At 41.5% G+C, this 17923-nt stretch overlaps 1 protein-coding gene and 1 pseudogene across 1 annotated transcript in view; one reads left to right on the top strand and one right to left on the bottom strand.

Moving 5' to 3' along the window:
- TMEM63C (transmembrane protein 63C) overlaps positions 1–6383 on the bottom strand; it is an 84171-nt gene extending 77788 nt beyond the window's left edge. The window contains exon 1 of the mRNA XM_025391471.1: positions 6260–6383. The gene's annotated coding sequence lies outside the window, so the exon portion shown is untranslated. The remainder of the gene's footprint in view (positions 1–6259) is intronic.
- A 2061-nt stretch (positions 6384–8444) lies between these two features.
- Positions 8445–9118, top strand: LOC112628415 (annotated as a pseudogene).
- Positions 9119–17923: the final 8805 nt, after the last annotated feature.

The following is a 17923-nucleotide window of genomic DNA, read 5'->3' as shown; positions in this document are numbered from 1 at the left end:
CAATATAAGAAGGCCACAGAGGAAGCCGTGTGAACACAAGGTCATGAGGTGCCAGAGGATGGGCTCAAAGGCTGGTTATGCTTTCATGGGTTGATTTCCCCATAACCAGTAGCAGAGCACCCCCTTCCACACAACCCTGCCAGACTGGCACACCCTGGTCATCTCCCTCTTCCTCTGACCCCCTGGTTCTCATGACCCAGCCACCCCAGGAAGACCCAAGGGTGAGCCACATAGACACATTCCGTCAAAGTCTATCCATTATGCAGTCAGTCACCCACTCATTCCATTTTTTTTTTTTCTTCGAGACAGAGTCTCGTTCTGTCGCCCAGGCTGGAGTGCAGTGGCTCGATCTCGGCTCACTGCAAGCTCTGCCTCCCAGGTTCACGCCATTCTCCTGCCTCAGCCTCCCGAGTAGCTGGGACTACGCCCGCCACCACGCCTGGCTAATTTTTTGTGTTTTTAGTAGAGATGGGGTTTCACCGTGTTAGCCAGAATCGTCTTGATCTCCTGACCTCATGATCTGCCCACCTCAGCCTCCCAAAGTGCTGGGATTACAGGCATGAGCCACCGTGCCCGGCCCACTCATTCTTTTATCTTTTTCATTCACGGGACAGGAAGGCTTTTGACCATCTATTCTTCAGTGGCAACAGGGCATCAGGGTCTAGGTTCCAGCCCTTGCTTAGTGGCTATCATGCTGTGCAACCTTGGGTAGCTCACTTGATCTCTCTTTGTTTTTCCCTCTCATCTGTAATTCTGAGAGGGCTGGGCTAGTTGGAGTCTCAGACCCCTCTGCCGTGACACTTGTATTCTCCTCTTCTAGGATAAAGACCGGCGGGTACAAAGACAAACCAGATCAATACAAGAATAGCGCTGGGAATGCTAGCTGCCTGCGTTTCAGTCCCAGCTGGGCCACCTAAATATGGGACTTAACCTCTCTGTGCTTCATTTTTTTTTTTTTTTTGCATATGGAAAATGGGAAAAAACAATAATCATAAGCTTAAAGGGTGATTGAGGATTAAATGAAATATCGTATACAAAATAAATGCTCTGCAAAGATTCATTGTTGTTGCTGTAGTTATGCTATTCATAGTCTGGTGGGACAGCATGAATTCTCAACAGAAGCGGTTTGTCTGTTCCTTCTCTGCTTCATCATCACAGCAGCTGTTAAACCCATACCCAACCCCATCCACGTCCTAGAGGAGAAACCTGATAAACATCAACGACATGCCATAAAGAGAGGCCAGGTGCGGTGGCTCATGCCTGTAATCCTAACAGTTTGGGAGGCTGAGGTGGGCAGATGACTTGAGGTCGGGAGTTCGAGACCAGCCTGGCCAACATGATGAAACCCAGTCTCAACTATAAATACAAAAATTAGTCAGGCGTGGTGGCAGGCACCTGTAATCCCAGCTACTTAGGAGGCTGAGGCAGGAGAATCACTTGAACCCAGGAGGTGGAGGTTGCAGGGAGCTGAGATCGCACCACTGCACTCCAGCCTGGGCGACAGAGTGAGACTCCGTCTCGGGAAAAAAAAAAAGAAAGATGCAGTAAAGGGGAACAGAAGCCAGGTGTGGTGGCTCACACCTGTAAACCCAGCTACTTGGGAGGCTGAGGCAGTAGGATTTCTTGAGGCCAGGAGGTTGGGATCAGCCTGGGCAATATAGAGAGACCTACATCACAAAGGAGAGGAGATGAGAAGAGAGGAGAGGGAGGAGAGGAGAGGAGAGGGGAGGGGAGGGGAGAGGAGAGAGGAGGGAGGAGAGAAGGCCCCCTGATTGGCCTGCCCTCTCAGGCAGCGGCCCTGACTCTGACACCAGGTGAGGTCCGGGAGAAGGTCAGCCCAGCTGGTGTCCTGCCTGCGTGGCCACCCTGGTCCAGGACAGGACTTCCAGACCAGATGACCTCAGTTTCCCCACTTCCAGCCTCCACGTGTTCTGACCCCCTCAAAGACATGGAGGCAGGGAGAAAGGGGTCTCTCAGCCCATCAGGGTGGCAGGGCCCATGCTGAGGACCGAGGGAGGACACGGCCCGAGGCATTGTTCATTTCAGTTCAAAATGTCCACCTGGGCTTGCATTAGCTTAGCTCCTGGAGGACGCGCTGGCTGCTGGGTCCGGAGGGGCTGCAGAGGTGGGGACTCGAGCACCACAACTNAGGGGAGGGGAGACGGGAGGGGAGAGGGGAGGGGAGGGAAGGGGAGAGGAGAGGGGAGGGGAGAGGGGAGGGGAGGAGAGGGGAGGGAAGGGGAGAGGGGAGGAGATGGGAAAAGAAAGAAAGAAAGAGAGAGAGAAAGAAAGAAGGAAGGAAAGAAGAAAAGAAAGGAAGGAAGGAGGGAAGGAAGGAAGGAAGAGAAGAAGAACCCATGGAAGGGAGGAGAACCCATGAAGATGCCAGGTGGGCTGTGTGGTGGGGAAAGAGATGACCCCATTGTCCCAACCAACCACCTAGATGAGTGTCAGGCTTGTAGAAGGTTCTCAGTAAAAGTGTATGGGTATGAATAACTGAGGCTTTCGAAAGAAAGGCCCTTCTGGCCTGTGACACTGAAAACACTTATGATGCTTTTACTTGTGTATTGGGGTGGGAGTGCCTTTGGCCTGAGTTGTCAAATCTGAAAGATTATGCCTGTTATTGTCTTCATGACTGCATTGTTAACCTCCAATGTCTGGTCTGGGAACATAATCCAGAACAATATAAAATAAACAAAAGGACTCTGAGTAACCCTCACAGTGAGCTGAGATCACACAACTGCACTCCAGCCTGGGCGACAGAACGAGACTCCGTCTCAAAAAAAAAAAAAGAGAGAGAGAGAGAGAGAGGTACAGAAAAGGGGGATGGAAGCCAGATGCGGAGGCTCACACCTGTAATCCCAGCTACTCGGGAGGCTGAGGCAGGAGGATTTATTGAGGCCAGGAGGTTAAGACCAGCCTGGGCAATATAGAGAGATCTACATCAGAAAGGAGAGGAGAGGAGGGGAGGGGAGGGAAGGGAAGAGGAGGGGAGGGGAGGGAAGAGGAGGGGAGGGGAGGGGCGGGGCTTTTTCTGCAGATCGCCTTGTGTCTTCAATCGGAGCCCACCTTTACTTACTCCACACAAAATTTCAACAGATCCAGTGTGCCAGAGACTGCTAAGAGCCCCTTTTCTTTCCCTCTTCCTTTTTGCAGTAGAGCTCCCAAGGGTAAAACCTGGATTTACGGCTTCCCTACTAGAGACCACATATCCCAGAACCCCTCGCAGCCAGGTGGAGGTATGAACTAAGTCCTAGCCAGTGAGATATGAGTGGAAGTAATAGGTTTAATTTCTGGGCCACATTCTTAAAAGGAAGCTGGCTGTTCTCTACTTCCTCTTTCCGCTTTATGAAGACTGGGATGTGGACATGGGGTAGAGGAGAGGGCAGCTTTGATGATGCTGACCAGGACAACCCCCTAGAGACAGGGCATCAAGGCAGGAAGAACTTGAGTCACCAGATGACCTGGAGAAGTGCCCTAGAATGCTGACCACCTTGCATTTTTCCCATGGGAGAGCAATAACCTTGTAAAGTCACTATTATCTGGTCTCTGTTGCAGCAGCTGAACCAATAGCCTAAAGGAGAAGCCACTTTCCTGATTTTCAAACCCACAGCAGATGAGCAGGAGCATGTTAGAAGGAAAAAGGACTAATAAGAAAGCAAGTACAGTGAAAAGGGCAAAAGTCAACAGCAAGAGAAGAGAGAACAATGATAAACAAACAAACAAAACAAAACAAAACAAAAACTTGACCAGGCGCGGTGGCTCACGCCTGTAATCCCAGCACTTTGGGAGGCTGAGGCAGGCGGATCACAAGGTCAAGAGATCAAGACCATCCTGGCCTACATGATGAAACCCTGTCTCTGCTAAAAATACAAAAATTAGCTAGGCATGGTGGCGTGCACCTGTAGTCCCAGCTACTTGGGAGGCTGAGGCAGGAGAATCGCTTGAACCCAGGAGGCAGAGGTTGTAGTGAACCGAGATCACACCACTGCACTCCAGCCTGGTGACAGAGTGAGACTTCGTCTAAAACAAAACAAAACAAAACAAACAAACAAAAACCCCACAAAGCTTAGGAGTTTGGAGTCACTTAGCATAAGGTCATTCCAATAGACCTTGAAGGCATCATTGTATCATAAGGTAGTAGTGGAAACATGCTTAGAACAACCATCCTGCATCACTAGAAGAAGTCATTGACCAAATCCTTTATTTTAAAGGAAAGCAACTGTGTATTTAGAAAGTATTCCCAATCAAAAGTGGTTAAAATGGAATAAAGCTTGTATATTTGGGGGAGAAACCTTCAGCATCTGGAAAACTCAGTCATCCAAAATTACACCTTTCCTCAATGATGAGAAATCAGAGATTTAGATTAATTTATATTTACCTTCTCCCTCATTAGATTATGAATTCTTTTAAGGTCAGATTATGTCTCCTTTTTCTTTTAATTTTTAATATTGAACACTGTGCCTTGACTCAATAAATACTTTCTAATGGCTTTGGGGGTGAAGTCTATGTTACCTCGGATGACAGAGCCTAGGATGGTCCCACTAGCTGATTTGGAACACAGATGCTCCTCGACTTAGGACGATGACATTACATCCTGATGAACCCATCATAATTGGAGAATAGCATAAGTTGAAAATGCATTTAACCCACCTGATAGGGTTTGGCTGTGTCCCCACTCAAATATCTTGAATTGTAATTCCCATAATCCCCAAGTGTCATGGGAGGGACCTGGTGAGAGGTAATTGAGTCATGCCGTTCTTGTGATAATGAGAGTTCTCACGAGATCTGATGGTTTTATAAGGGGCTTTTCCCCTTTTGCTCAGCACTTCTCTTTCTGCTGCCATGTGAAGAAGGATGCGTTTGCTTCCCCTTTCACCATGATTGTAAGTTTCCTGAAACCTCCCCAGCCATGTGGAACTATGAGTCAATTAAACCTCTTTACAAATTATCGGGTCTCAGGTATGTCTTTATTAGCAGCATGAGGACGGACAAACACACCACCTAATCTACCAAACATCATAGCTTAAGCTAACCTACCTTAAATGCGCTCAGAATACTGATATTAGCCTATAGTTGGGCAAAATCATCTATCACAAACCCTATTGTATAATAAAATGTTGAATATTTAACACTTTGTTATAAAATGGGCTTTGTGTTAGATGATTTTATTTATTGAATACTGAAAGTGAAAAACATAATGGTTGTATGGATACTTGAAGTATGATTTCTGCTGAATGCATATTGCTTTTGCACCATTTTAAAGTCAAAAATTGTAAGTAGAGTCGTTGTAAGTTGGACTGCCTGTATTGATCAGTGAAATTGTCTGAGATCTTAAACTAGCCCAGTGAACAACTGCAGGGACCCAACCCTCATAGTTTTATTGAGCCTATGGTGGGCCTGGGAACTTGCCTCTGTTATCTAGAAATAATTTCATCATACACACTCAAGCTCACAAAGACCTACACACACAAGAATGCTCATTGCAGAATTGTTTGTAATTGCAAAAACAACAATAACAAAAAAAACCCTCATAACTGTGCACAGCCTACATAAATGTACATGGGTTTTCTGTAGCACCCAGGTGAGATGTTCAGGAAAAATCAAAATGAGAGAGAAAAGGCAGGAAGTGAAAGCCACACACCAGTGTCCCTATCACCCTAAGGCCTGATATTGGGTGACGCTGCTAGGCAGAGGGTAAGCAGGGGTCCATGGGCTTGGAGATGATGGGAGTCAGACCACAGATTTTACTACAGGACCCAGAATATAAACATATGCCACTGACAGGGACAGTATTTTCAAGGCAAAGCCAATACACTGTTTATACTTTAAGTAGCAAGCCACATACTCTAGGGTATCCCTGATCCTAAGAGCCAAATAAAAACTCTCTAAGAAAGTGGATTCATTTTGGGAGCTCAGCTCCTATCACATGCTCTAATCTGCCTTTCCAGACAGAAGGGAATTTGATTTCCTGTGCAGAAAGTAGCAGGAAAATGTATTGGAATGGAAAACCATTTTTCCAGTGCCCTCTGCCTAACCAGACACAGGGTTGTGGTTTTCTAGAGAGAAGAAGACTTCAGGCTTAGGTCTAGACACACAGCACTGTCCCTACTTGGAAGCTGGTGTTCCCCAGTGGAGGAGTCAGGCCCTATGATCACTCAGCCCTGCCACAGAAGAGAATCCAGGCCTCCCTTCTTCTGGGACAACCCTGGCCTCTCTGCCCTCTCTTACCCCTGGCCTCAGACTGGGCCCCACTCACCAAGGCCCCGGTGGGTAATCTTAGCCAGCAGCAATCTCTTTTACTAGTACTTCTCCCCTGGAAGAAGAGAAATTCACAGCTGGTAGGAGGTCATTGTTATCCACCGCCACTATCACTTAATGATATTGGAAACTTCTGGGCGGGTGAGGTCAGAAGCAGGTGTTGATGACATCACAAAAGAAACACCACTGTGTTGTATTGGAACTCTGGGGTTCTGGTATCATTTCTTCACCCAGGATTGAGCTCAACTGAACATTTTCAGACAGATCTGGGGGTTGAAGCCTGCATAGCCTCACCTCAATTCTATCTTGAGCCTGGCTGATGCCCTGCAGAATTAGATCCGTAAAGAATAACTGCCGGCCGGGCGTGCTGGCTCACGCCTGTAATCCCAGCACTTTGGGAGGCAGAGGCAGGCAGATCACGAGGTCAGGAGTTCAAGGCCAGCCTGGCCAAGTTGGTGAAACCCCGTCTCTACTAAAAATACAAAAATTAGCTTGGCACAGTAGCGGATGCCTGCAATCCCAACTACTCGGGAGGCTGAGGCAGGAGAACCGCTTGAACTCGGGAGGCAGAGGTTGCAGGGAGCCAAGACCGCACCACTGCTCTCTAGCCTGGGTGATAGAGCAAGACTCTGTCTCAAAAAAAAAAAACACATGGGTCCTTGCACTGATATTTTATTGAGGCTATAGAACTCCCCTGCTCCCCCAAACTGATACTCATGAGGCAGAAATATGAGTTTCTTCTAGGCCACGAAGTGAAGATCTCCTCTTCAGGGCCTCATGTCCAGGCTCTTGAAATCAGCTCTGTTGTACCCCTTCCCCTGGGTGTTGGTATCTGTTTTCAGTAATGAACCTTTTCTTTGTTGTATAAGCTTTATCAACTTTGTGAAATATAATACATATACAGAGAAGCATATACCATACAACAACGAGCACTACAATGAATAATTATAGAGCAAACTCTTGTGTAGCGACACTGTTTAATAAATGTTCGATAAATGAACATTATCACCAGAAGTTTCCCTGTATTGGTTCCCAATCCACTCCTTTCTTTTCCAGTCCCTTCCCTGCACAGAGATAGCCCTATCTTGACTTCAGTCTTTCCTTGCATTGCTTTGTACTTTTACCACCTGATTATTCATTCCTAATCAATATGGTTTGCTTTGGTCTGTGTTTTAAGTGTACATTAATAGAATTAGAGTATAAATATACTTTTATGTTGGGCTGTTAGAACTCAACATTGGTTTTTTTTTGTTTTTTGTGTTGTTTTCTTTTTTTGAGATGGAGTTTCACTCATGTCGCCCAGGGTAGAATGCAATGGCACAATCTCGGCTCACTGCAACCTCTGCCTCCCAGGTTGAAGTGATTCTCCTGCGTCGGCCCCCCAGGTAGCTGGGATTACAGGCACGTGCCACCACTCCCAGTTAAGTTTTGTATTTTCAGTAGAGACGGGGTTTCACCATGTTGGCCAGGCTGGTCTCAAACTCCTGACCTTAGGTGATCTGCCTGCCTCAGCCTCCCACAGTGCTGGGATTATAGGCATGAGTCACCACGCCCGGCTTCAACATTGTATTTTTAAGATTTATCCACACTGTGGTATGCAGTTGGAGTTTATCCATTTTCATTACTCTATTGTTTGACTATGTCATAAACTAATCCTTCCTGGTTTGTTTGGCATTTGTTTTTATTTCCAGTTTTTTATTAGTGAGTGCTATGATTTGAATGTTTTTCGTCTCCTCCAAAATTAATTAATTAATTGAAATATATAGGCTGGGTGTGGTGGCTCACTCCTATAATCCCAGCAGTTTGAGAAGCTGAGGCCAGCAGATTGCTTGAACCTAGGAGTTTGAGATCAGCCTGGGCAACATAGTGAGACTCCATCTGTTAAAAAATACAAAAATTAGCTGGGCATGGTGGTGTGCACCTGCAGTCCTAGCTACTCTGGAAGCTGAGGTGAGAGGATTGCTTGAGCCTGGGAGGCAGTGGTTGTAGTGAGCCAAGATTATGCCACTGCACTCTAGCCTGGGTGACAGAGTGAGACCCTGTCTCAAAAAAAAAGAAAGGAAAGAAAAAGATGGTAAATCAAGAAATCAATCATTTTAAACTGTTACACAGCATAGAAATAGAAGTAAAATGTCCATATTATTTTATATAAAGCCCACATAACACTGAAATAATACACGACAATGACTTCCCACAAAAATTATTTCTTAAAAAATTATTTGGTTGACAGGGTCTTAAGATGGCTGCCAGGCGGCTGCTTCCTGACAGAAGAAAAGATATCGAGTGGGCTGGTACCTCCTGGCCTAAATGAAAGTGATGTTGAGTCAAACTCTGAAGATGAAGCTACATTGGAGAGCTCTAGGCTTAACTTACAGGAAGATAAAGAGGATGGGAACCTCAGAAAAGCAGAAATCATAGATTTCACAACAGATGAAGCAAAAAGTGAAACAGAGTCAAATGTAAATGCCTAAGAGGAGTGTCCTTCTGGAATTCCCTTAGATACGCGGAATTGAACAGTCCTCAAATGCAGTCCAGTGGAAGGAGCTTCCTCAGTATTTTGGAGTCAATGATAGGTTTGACCCCTCTGTTAAAAGGAAAACTGTTGAGAAGGCCTCAAAAAGAGGATAGAGCAGGCTGTGGAGGAGTGGAATATTGAGAAGGCTGAGGATCTCAGCAACCAGCTAGCTACTCGAGAGCTTGGTGTAAAAATTGCCAAAGCGGTTGTCTGCCACAATTTTGTAAAAGCCAAAAATGGAGACTAAAAATTCACAGGACTGCCCGAAAAAAGAAGAAACTCACGTGGGGGTTTGAAGCAAAGAAGAGATGGGCAACCAAAAGCAACGTGGGATATATGTAACTTGCCAGAATGCTTGAAGACATTTGTAGACTCAAATGCTCAATTTACCGAGAACGTTTTCCTGCCTATGTTAAATGTCAGAAAATTGATAGCACTAGAAAAGAAATAAGCATAAAATTTGGGAGTTTGATTATCAGCTCTTTTCAATCTTTCTCTAAGGACTTTGTCCTATTGAAGTGAACAAAACGAAGCATTCTGTTATTTTTATAAGAAATGTAAGAAAAAATATAGAAAAACAGAAAGGATTTTGTTTATTTGTATAAACCCACAGTATAAAATCAGTTTTGCGGCCAGTTGCTGTGGCTAATGTCTGTAATTCCAGCACTTTGGGAAGCCAAGGTGGGCGGATCCCTTGAGTCCAGGAGTTCGAGACCAGCCTGGCCGGCATGGTGAAACTTCATCAGCCGGGTGTGGTGCCACATGCCTATAGTCTCAGCCACCTGGGAAGCTGAGGCAGCAGAATGACTTGAACCCGGAAGGTAGAGGTTGCAGTAAGCTGAGATCGCGCCCTTGCACTCCAGCCTGGGCGACAGACGAGACAGACTCTGTCTCAAAAAAAAAAAAAAAAAAAAATCAGTTTTGCTGCTTTTCATTTATTTGGTTTAGCATAACCAGTGAGCTTCTTGTACTTTCTTTTTTTTTGAGACAGAGTCTCACTCCCTGTGTCACCCAGGCTAGAGTGTGGTAGCATGGTCTTGGCTCACTGCAACCACTGTTCCCTGGGTTCAAGTGATTCTCTGATTCTCATGCCTCAGCCTCCCGAGAAGCTGGGATTACAGGCAAGCACCACCATGCCTGGCTAATTTCTTTTTGTATTTTTAGTAGAGTCAGGGTTTTGCCATGTGGGTTAGGCTGGTCTTGAACTCCTGGCCTTATATGATCCACCTGCCTCGGCCTCCCAAAGTGCTATAATTACAGGCATAAGCGATCATGCCGGCCTTGTACTTCCTTATCTGTACCCAGCGTAACTACACATTTACTGGAGCTGTTTTTTTAAGATTGATAATTGTTTATAACGGATTAGTCATAAGTGCCAAAAAGTCTCAGTTGATACTGTCTTTACAAATGATGACTTGACCTTAATGTCATAAAAGTAGTTACTAATTTTTTTACTGAAGGCAGTAGACTTGATATTTCAGAATTGCATAGTACAAGCAATTTATTAATTTTTGTGTACTTTCAGATAAACTATTACAATAAAGAAAGGTGACAAATGTTAAAAAAAAAAAAAAATTCCATCATGGTTACTGCCTGAGCAAGTTGGAGCTGTGGGTGAGGGTTTCCTGGAATGGGGACAAGTTGGTTCCAGATGGTTTTGATACACCTCATTCTGCAACCCTCCTTTTCATACTCCAGCCCTATAAGAAACACATGGTTTGGAAGTGGTACTAGGAAAACTTCCTCTTCTCTTCTTCAGACTTGTTTCCTTACTTCTTTACTACTTTGGTCAGTATAACGTGGCAGCTGCCTCTGAGGGGTCAGTCATTCTCCTTCAGTTCACTCACAGATTATGAGCCAGGTAATCTATTAAAACCCTCTAAATGTTCTTTGTTCATCCAGAATCCCTTTCTAGGAAGATGTCTCTTCTTGCACTTTGTGAGATTCTATTCAAAATAAGGATTTTGAAAAGCTCTGATATATTCATGGGAATCTAGAGAACAAGTGCATGCTCAAGAAAAACATGAGAAAACCCTAAGCTCTCACCTCTGCATGACCTTCAGTCTCTATGCAAGAAGAAATTGAAGACAAAGGCAGAGTTGTAAACTGCCTAACTGAACTCTGAAGGCATGTCCCAACAGCACACACAGGCTTATCTATAAAGACTGGGAAATTTTACTGTTTTTTTGTCCCAGGTGTTTAAGGAAATCTCTTGTCCAATCACTAGCTGATCATTAAGCTAATGGAACAGAGACTTCTGTGACCATACACACAGACACACACACACACACACGCACACACAAAGAGTTTTCAAAATTAGTTCAGAAAAGGCACTAAACAAACAAACAGCAACAATTACAACAGGCAGGAACAACGAACCCAAGAAAAATCTGATTTCCAGAGTTGCCAAATTATAATATTCAAAAGGTTCAGTTTTCTACAAAAATTACGAGGCATGGAAAAAACACAAGAAAGTATGGCCCCTACAGAAGAAAACTGACAATTGATAGAAATTATTCCTGAGGAAGCCCAGACATTGGGCTTACTTTTAAGAGACTTTAATTCAACCATTTAAAATATGCTCAAAAAGCTAAAGGAAACCATGTACAAAGAACTAAAGAAAACCATGAGAATATCTCACAAATAGAGAATATCAATAAAAATATCAAACTTATAAAAAAGAGCCAAATATAAATTCTAGTGCTTAAAAGTATTACTGAAAGGACAATTTTATTAGAGAGACTCAACAGCAGATTTGAGCAGGCAGAAGAAAGAATCAGTGAACTTGAAGATAAGTCACTGAGATTACTCAGTCGGAGGAGCATAAAAAAGAAAGATATAGAATAACGAGCAGACTTTTAAAAGACATCACCAAGTATACCACAACATATGCATAATGGGAGTTCCAGAGGAGGTAGGGGAGTCTAATAGAAAGAATACTTGAAAGAAATAATGGGCAAAAACTTTCCAAATTTGATGGAAAACATTAGTCTATACATCTAAGAAACTCCAAGTAGTATAAACTCAAAGAGGTCCACATTGAAACATGTTATAATTAAACTGTTCAAAGATAAAGACAAAGATAGAATCTTGAAAGCAGCAAAAGAGAAGCAGTTTAACACATAGAAGTAATGCTTAATAAGATTAACAGCTTATTTCTCACTAGAAACCATGGAGGTAAGGAGGCAATGGGATAGACCATTAAAAGGACTGAAAGAAAAATAGCTGTCAGCCAAGAATGCTATATCCAGCAAAACTATCCCTCTGGAATGAAATAGAAATTAAGAAATTTCCAAATAAAAACAGAGAGTTTGTCAATAGTGCCCTATAAGAAATGTTAAAAGGAGTCTCTCATGCTGAAATGAAAGGACAGTAGGCAGTAATTTGATTCCACATAAAGAAATAGAGAATACTGGTAAAGGTAAATATAAAAGTCAATATTAATGTATTTTTGGTCTGTATCTCTTATTTTTTTCCCATATTATTTGAAAGGCAACTATATAAGTAAAAATTGATGATATATATCTATGATAGGCACAAATGTGTAAAGATGGAATTTGTGACAAGAGCAACATAAAGATGGGGGTAGAACTATATAGTAATGAAGTTCTTATACTGAAACAGTATTAATCTAAACTAGATTGTTATAAATTAAATGTTAATTTTAATCCTCAGGACAACCACTATGAAAATAACTAAAAAATATATAGTAAAAGAAAAGATGAGGAAATTAAATAGTTTATTAGAAAATATCAGCCAGGCATGGTAGCTCATGCCTGTAATCCCAGTACTTTGGGAGGCTGAGGCGGGTGAATCATTTGAGCCCAGGAATTCAAGACCTGCCTAGGCAATAAGGCAAAATTCCATCTCTACAAAAATACAGAAATTAAGCTGGCATGGTGGTGTGCACCTGTAGTCTCAGCTACTTGGGAGGTTGAAGCAGGAGGATCACCTGAGCCTGGGAAGTGGAGGTGTCAGTGAGCCAAGATTGTGCCACTGCACTTTAGCCTGGGTGACAGAGCAAGACCCTATTGCAAATAAAGTAAAATAAAATAAAATAAAAAATATATTTAACACTAAAGAAGGCAGTAATAAAGGAAATAAGGAACAAAAATGGTATGAAACACAGAAAACAAATAGCAAAACAGCAGAAGTAAGTACTTCCTTAATTACTTTAAATGTAAATGAATTAAACTTTCCAGTCAAAAGGCAGATATTAGCAGATGAGTTTTTTAAAATGATGTAACTATGTGCTATCTACAGGTGATTCACTTTACATTCAAAGATACAAATAGGCTGAAAATGAAAGGATGGAAAAAAAGTATACCACGAAAACAGTAACCAAAGGGAGTGGGGGTGGCTATACTAATATTGGAAGCAATAGACTTTAAGACAAAAATTGTTACAAGAGACAAAGAATGACATTATATAATGGTAACAGGGATACTCCATCAAGAAACATAACAATTATAAAGATATATGCACCCAACAACAGAGCCCCAAAATATATGAAGCAAAACCTGAAATAATTAGAGAAATAGACAATTAATAACAGTTGTAGATTTTAATATTCCACTTTAAATAATAGATAGAACAACTACACAGAAGATCATCAAGGAGGCCAAGTGTGGTGGCTCACACCTGTAATCTTAGCACTTTGGGAGGCCGAGGCAGGCGGATCACCTGAGGTCAGGAGTTCAAGACCAGCCTAGCCAACATGGTGAAACCCTGTCTCTACTAAAAATACAAAAATTAACTGGGTGTGGTGGCAGGTGCCTGTAATCCAGCTACTCGGGAGGCTGAGTCAGGAGAATCACTTGAACCCAGGAAGTAAGGGTTGCAGTGAGATGAGATTGTGCCATTGCACCTCAGCCTCGGCAACAAGAGTGAAAACTCCATCTCAAAAAGAAAAATTAAAAAAAAAAAGGTCATAAGGATATAGAAGACTTGAAGAGTACTATAAACAAACTAGACCTAACAGATATTTATGGAGCACTCCACTCAACAATGACAAAATACACATTCTTCTCAAGTGCACATAGAACATTCTCCAGTATAAATCAGAACACAAAATAAGTCTCAATAAATTTTAAAAGATTAAAATCATAACAAAGTATGTTTTCTGACCACAATGGAATAAAACTAGAAATCAATAACAGAAAGAAACCTGAGAAACTCATAAATATGTGGAAATTAAATAACACACCCTTAAATAACCAATGGGTCAAAGAATAAATTGCAAGGTAAATTAGAAAATATTTTGAGATCTATGAAAACTATAATACAACATGCAAAAACTTATGGGATTTAGTAAAAGCAGTGCTTAGAGGGAAATTTATAGTTGTAAATGTCAACATAAAAAAAAAACAAAGGTTGCAAGTGAATAACATATCCTTTTACCTTAAGAAACTGGAAAAAGAAGAACAAACTGAATCCAAAACAAGAAGAAAGAAGGAAATAATAAAGATTAGGGTGGAGACAAATGAAATAGAGAACAGAAAACAATAGAGAGAATGAGCAAAACCAAAAGTTAGTGTTTTGAAAACATCAACAAAATTTTTAAAAATCAACAAAATTGATGAATCTTTATCTGGACTGAATAAGAAAAAAAAAGAGAAGACCCAAATTACTAAAATTAGGAATGAAAGTACAAACATTAATAATGACCTTATAAAAATAATAATTTTAAAAGATTATAAGAGAATACTATGAACAACTGTATCCCAACAAATTACACAACCTAGATGAAATGGACAAATTCCTAGACAAATAAGCTACCAAAACTTATTTAAGAAGAAATAGAAAACATAAATAGATCAATAACAAGAAAGGAGATTGAATCAGTAACTAAAATTTTAAAAGAAAACTTCAAAGAAAAACACAGGATCAGATGGCTTCACTAGCAAATTCTACCAAGTGTTTAAACAGTTAACACTATTTTTTCCTCAAACGCCTCCCCTAAAAAGAAAAGGATGGAACCCTTCTGAACTCATTCTGTGAGGCCAGTATTATCCTAGTACCAAAGCCAAAGATATCACAAGACAAGAAAACAAGAAACCAACATCCCTTATGAATATAGATGCAAAAATTCTTAACAAAATACTAGCAAACCAAATCCAGCAGCATATTTAAAGGATTATATACCATGACCAAGTGGGATTTATCTCCAGAATGCAAGGATGGTTCAACAGACGAAAATCAATCAGTGTACTACACTATATTAAAAGATTAAAAGAAAAAACACATAATCATCTCAATTGATGCAGAAAAAACATTTAACAAAATCCAATACTCTTTCCTGATTAAAAAAAAAAAAACACATAACACTCAACAAACTAGAAAAGAACTTCTCCAACCTTATAAAGGGCATTATATTAGCCTGTGTGGGCTGCCATAAGAAAATACTACACACTGGTTGACTTAAACAACAGACATTTATTTTATTGCAGTTCTATAGGCTAGAAGTCCAAAATCAAAGTCAGGGTTTATTTCTGGTGAGGCCTTTCTGGCTTCTAGATGGCTGCCTTCCCACTGTGTCCTCACATGGCCTTTTCTTTGTGCTCATGTGAAGACAGAGATATCTCTAGTGTCTCCTCCTCTTCTTTCTTTTTCTTTTTTTTTTAAGACAAGGTCTCATTCTGTTGCCCAGGCCAGAATGCAGTGGTGTGATCATGGCTCATTGTAGCCTCAACCTCTTGGGTTCAAATGACCCTCCCACTTAAGCCTTCTGAGCAGCTGGGACTACAGGTGCATGCCACCACACATGGCTAATTATTTTTAAAATTTCACTCTGTCATCCAGGCTAGCGTGCAGTGGTGTGATCTTGGCTCACTGCAACCTCTGCCTTCTGGGTTCAGGGGATTCTCATGCCTCAACCTCCCAAGTAGCTGGAACTATAGGTGCATGCCACTATGCCCAGCTAATTTTTTGTATTTTTAGTAGAGACATGGTTTCACATGTTGGCCAGGCTGGTCTTGAACTCCTGACCTCAGGTGATCGGCCCACCTTGGCATCCCAAAGTGCTGGGATTGCAGGAGTGAGCCACTGAGCCAGGCCAAGGCCCTCTCTTTATGATCTCATTTAACCTTTATTACCTCCTAAATATGTCCTGTCTCCAAATACAATCACGTTGTGGGTTAGAGCTTCAATATGTGAATTTGGGAGGGATACAGTTCAGTCGAAAACAGGCATCTATGAAAAACCCACAGCTCACATCCTACTTAATTATAAAAGATTGAAAACCTTCCCTCTACAGTTAGGAATAAGGTAAGGATGTCAGCTCTTGTCACTTCTGTTCAACAATGCATTGACAATTCTTCTAGGGTAATTAGTCAATAAATAAATAAAAGACAATCAGATTGGAAAGGAAAAAGTAAACCTGTCTCTATTTGCAGATCACATACTCTTATATATAGAAACCCTTAAAGAATCTACAAGAAAACACTATTAGAGCTAATAAACAAGTTTAGTGAAGTTTTAGTGTACACGAATCAGTTGTAATTCCATACACTAGCAATGAACAATCTAAAAATAAAATTAAGAATTTCATTAACAGTAGCATTGAAAAACATAAAATAATTGGGAACAAATTTTACCAAGTAAGTATAAGATTTGTACACTGAGGCTGGGCGTGGTGGCTCATGCCTGTAGTCCTGGCACTTTGGGAGGCCGAGGCGGGAGGATCACCTGAGGTCAGCTACTCAGGAGACTGAGGCAGGAGAGTTGCTTGAACCCAGGAGGCAGAAGTTGCAGTGAGCCGAGATTGCACCACTGCGCTCCAGCCTGGGCAACAAGAGCGAGACTCCATCTAAAAAAAAAAAAAGGAAAAAAAAAGATTTGTACACTGAAAACTACAGTTGAAAAAAAATTTTTTTAACAAAAATAAATAAAAGACATCCCATATTCATGAATTGGAAGACTTTCTCTGTTTTTTTTTTGTTTGTTTATTTTGTTTTTTTTGAGACAAGGTCTCTCTCTGTTGCCTAAGTTGGAGTACAATGGCTTGGTCATGTCTCACTTCAGCCTCAACCTCCTGAGCACAAGTGATCCTCCTACCTCAGCCTCCCAAGTAGCTGGGACCACCACACCTGGCTAATTTTTGTATTTTTTGTAGAGATGGGGTTTCACTATGTTTCCTAGTCTGAATCTTAGTATTTTTAAGATGACAATACTCCTCAAAATGATCTACAGATTCAGTGCAACCTCTATCAGAATTCCAACTGACTTCTTTGTAGATATATACAAGCTAATTCTAAAATTTATATGGAATTATAAGACATCTGAATGCTGATCACAGTCCTGAAAAAAAAAAAAAAAAACAGCGTTGAAGGACTGACATTTCTCAATTTCAAAATGTACCACAAAGCTTCAGTAATTGGAACAATGTGGTACTGGTATAATCTCAATTCTGTTTCTATATGAAACAGAATTGAGAACCCAGAAATAAACCCATACATCTATGGTCAGTTTTCAACAAAGGTGACAAGATCATTTGATGGTGGAAAGAATAGTCTTGTCAACAAATAGTCCTGAAATAATTCAATATTTATATGCAAAAGAAAGAATTAATTTGGATCCCCTACTTCATACCATATCAAAAAATTAACTCAGAGCCTATCAGAGTCCTAAATGTAAGAGACCGAAAACACTGAGACTTTTAGAAGGAAACATAGGTGTAAATCTTTGTGACTTTGAATTAGACAAGGTTTCTTAAATACGACACCAGAAGTACAGGAAATGAAAGAAAAGTTGATATATTGAATTTCACCAAAATTTAAAACTTTTTGCATCAAAGGACACTCTCAGGAGAGACAACCCACAGAATGGAATAAAATATTTGCAAATCACATATTAGATACGGGACTAGTATCCAGAAAAAAATACATGTATATATTTTTTTCTTTTTCTTTCTTTTTTTTTTTTTTTGAGACGGAGCCTCGCTCTGTCGCCCAGGCTGGAGTGCAGTGGCGCCACTTCGGTCACTGCAAGCTCCACCTCCCAAGTTCATGCCATTCTCCTGCCTCAGCCTCCTGAGTAGCTGGGACTACAGGCACCCACCACCATGCCCAGCTAATTTTTTGTATTTTTAGTAGAGATGGGGTTTCACTGTGTTAGCCAGGATGGTCTCGATCTCTTGACCTCGTGATC

The sequence above is a fragment of the Theropithecus gelada genome, chromosome 7b, assembly GCF_003255815.1.
Source record: "Theropithecus gelada isolate Dixy chromosome 7b, Tgel_1.0, whole genome shotgun sequence".
NCBI lineage: Eukaryota > Metazoa > Chordata > Mammalia > Primates > Cercopithecidae > Theropithecus > Theropithecus gelada.
Note: the sequence above shows the minus strand (reverse complement) of the source record. Positions and strands in the feature narration are given on the sequence as shown.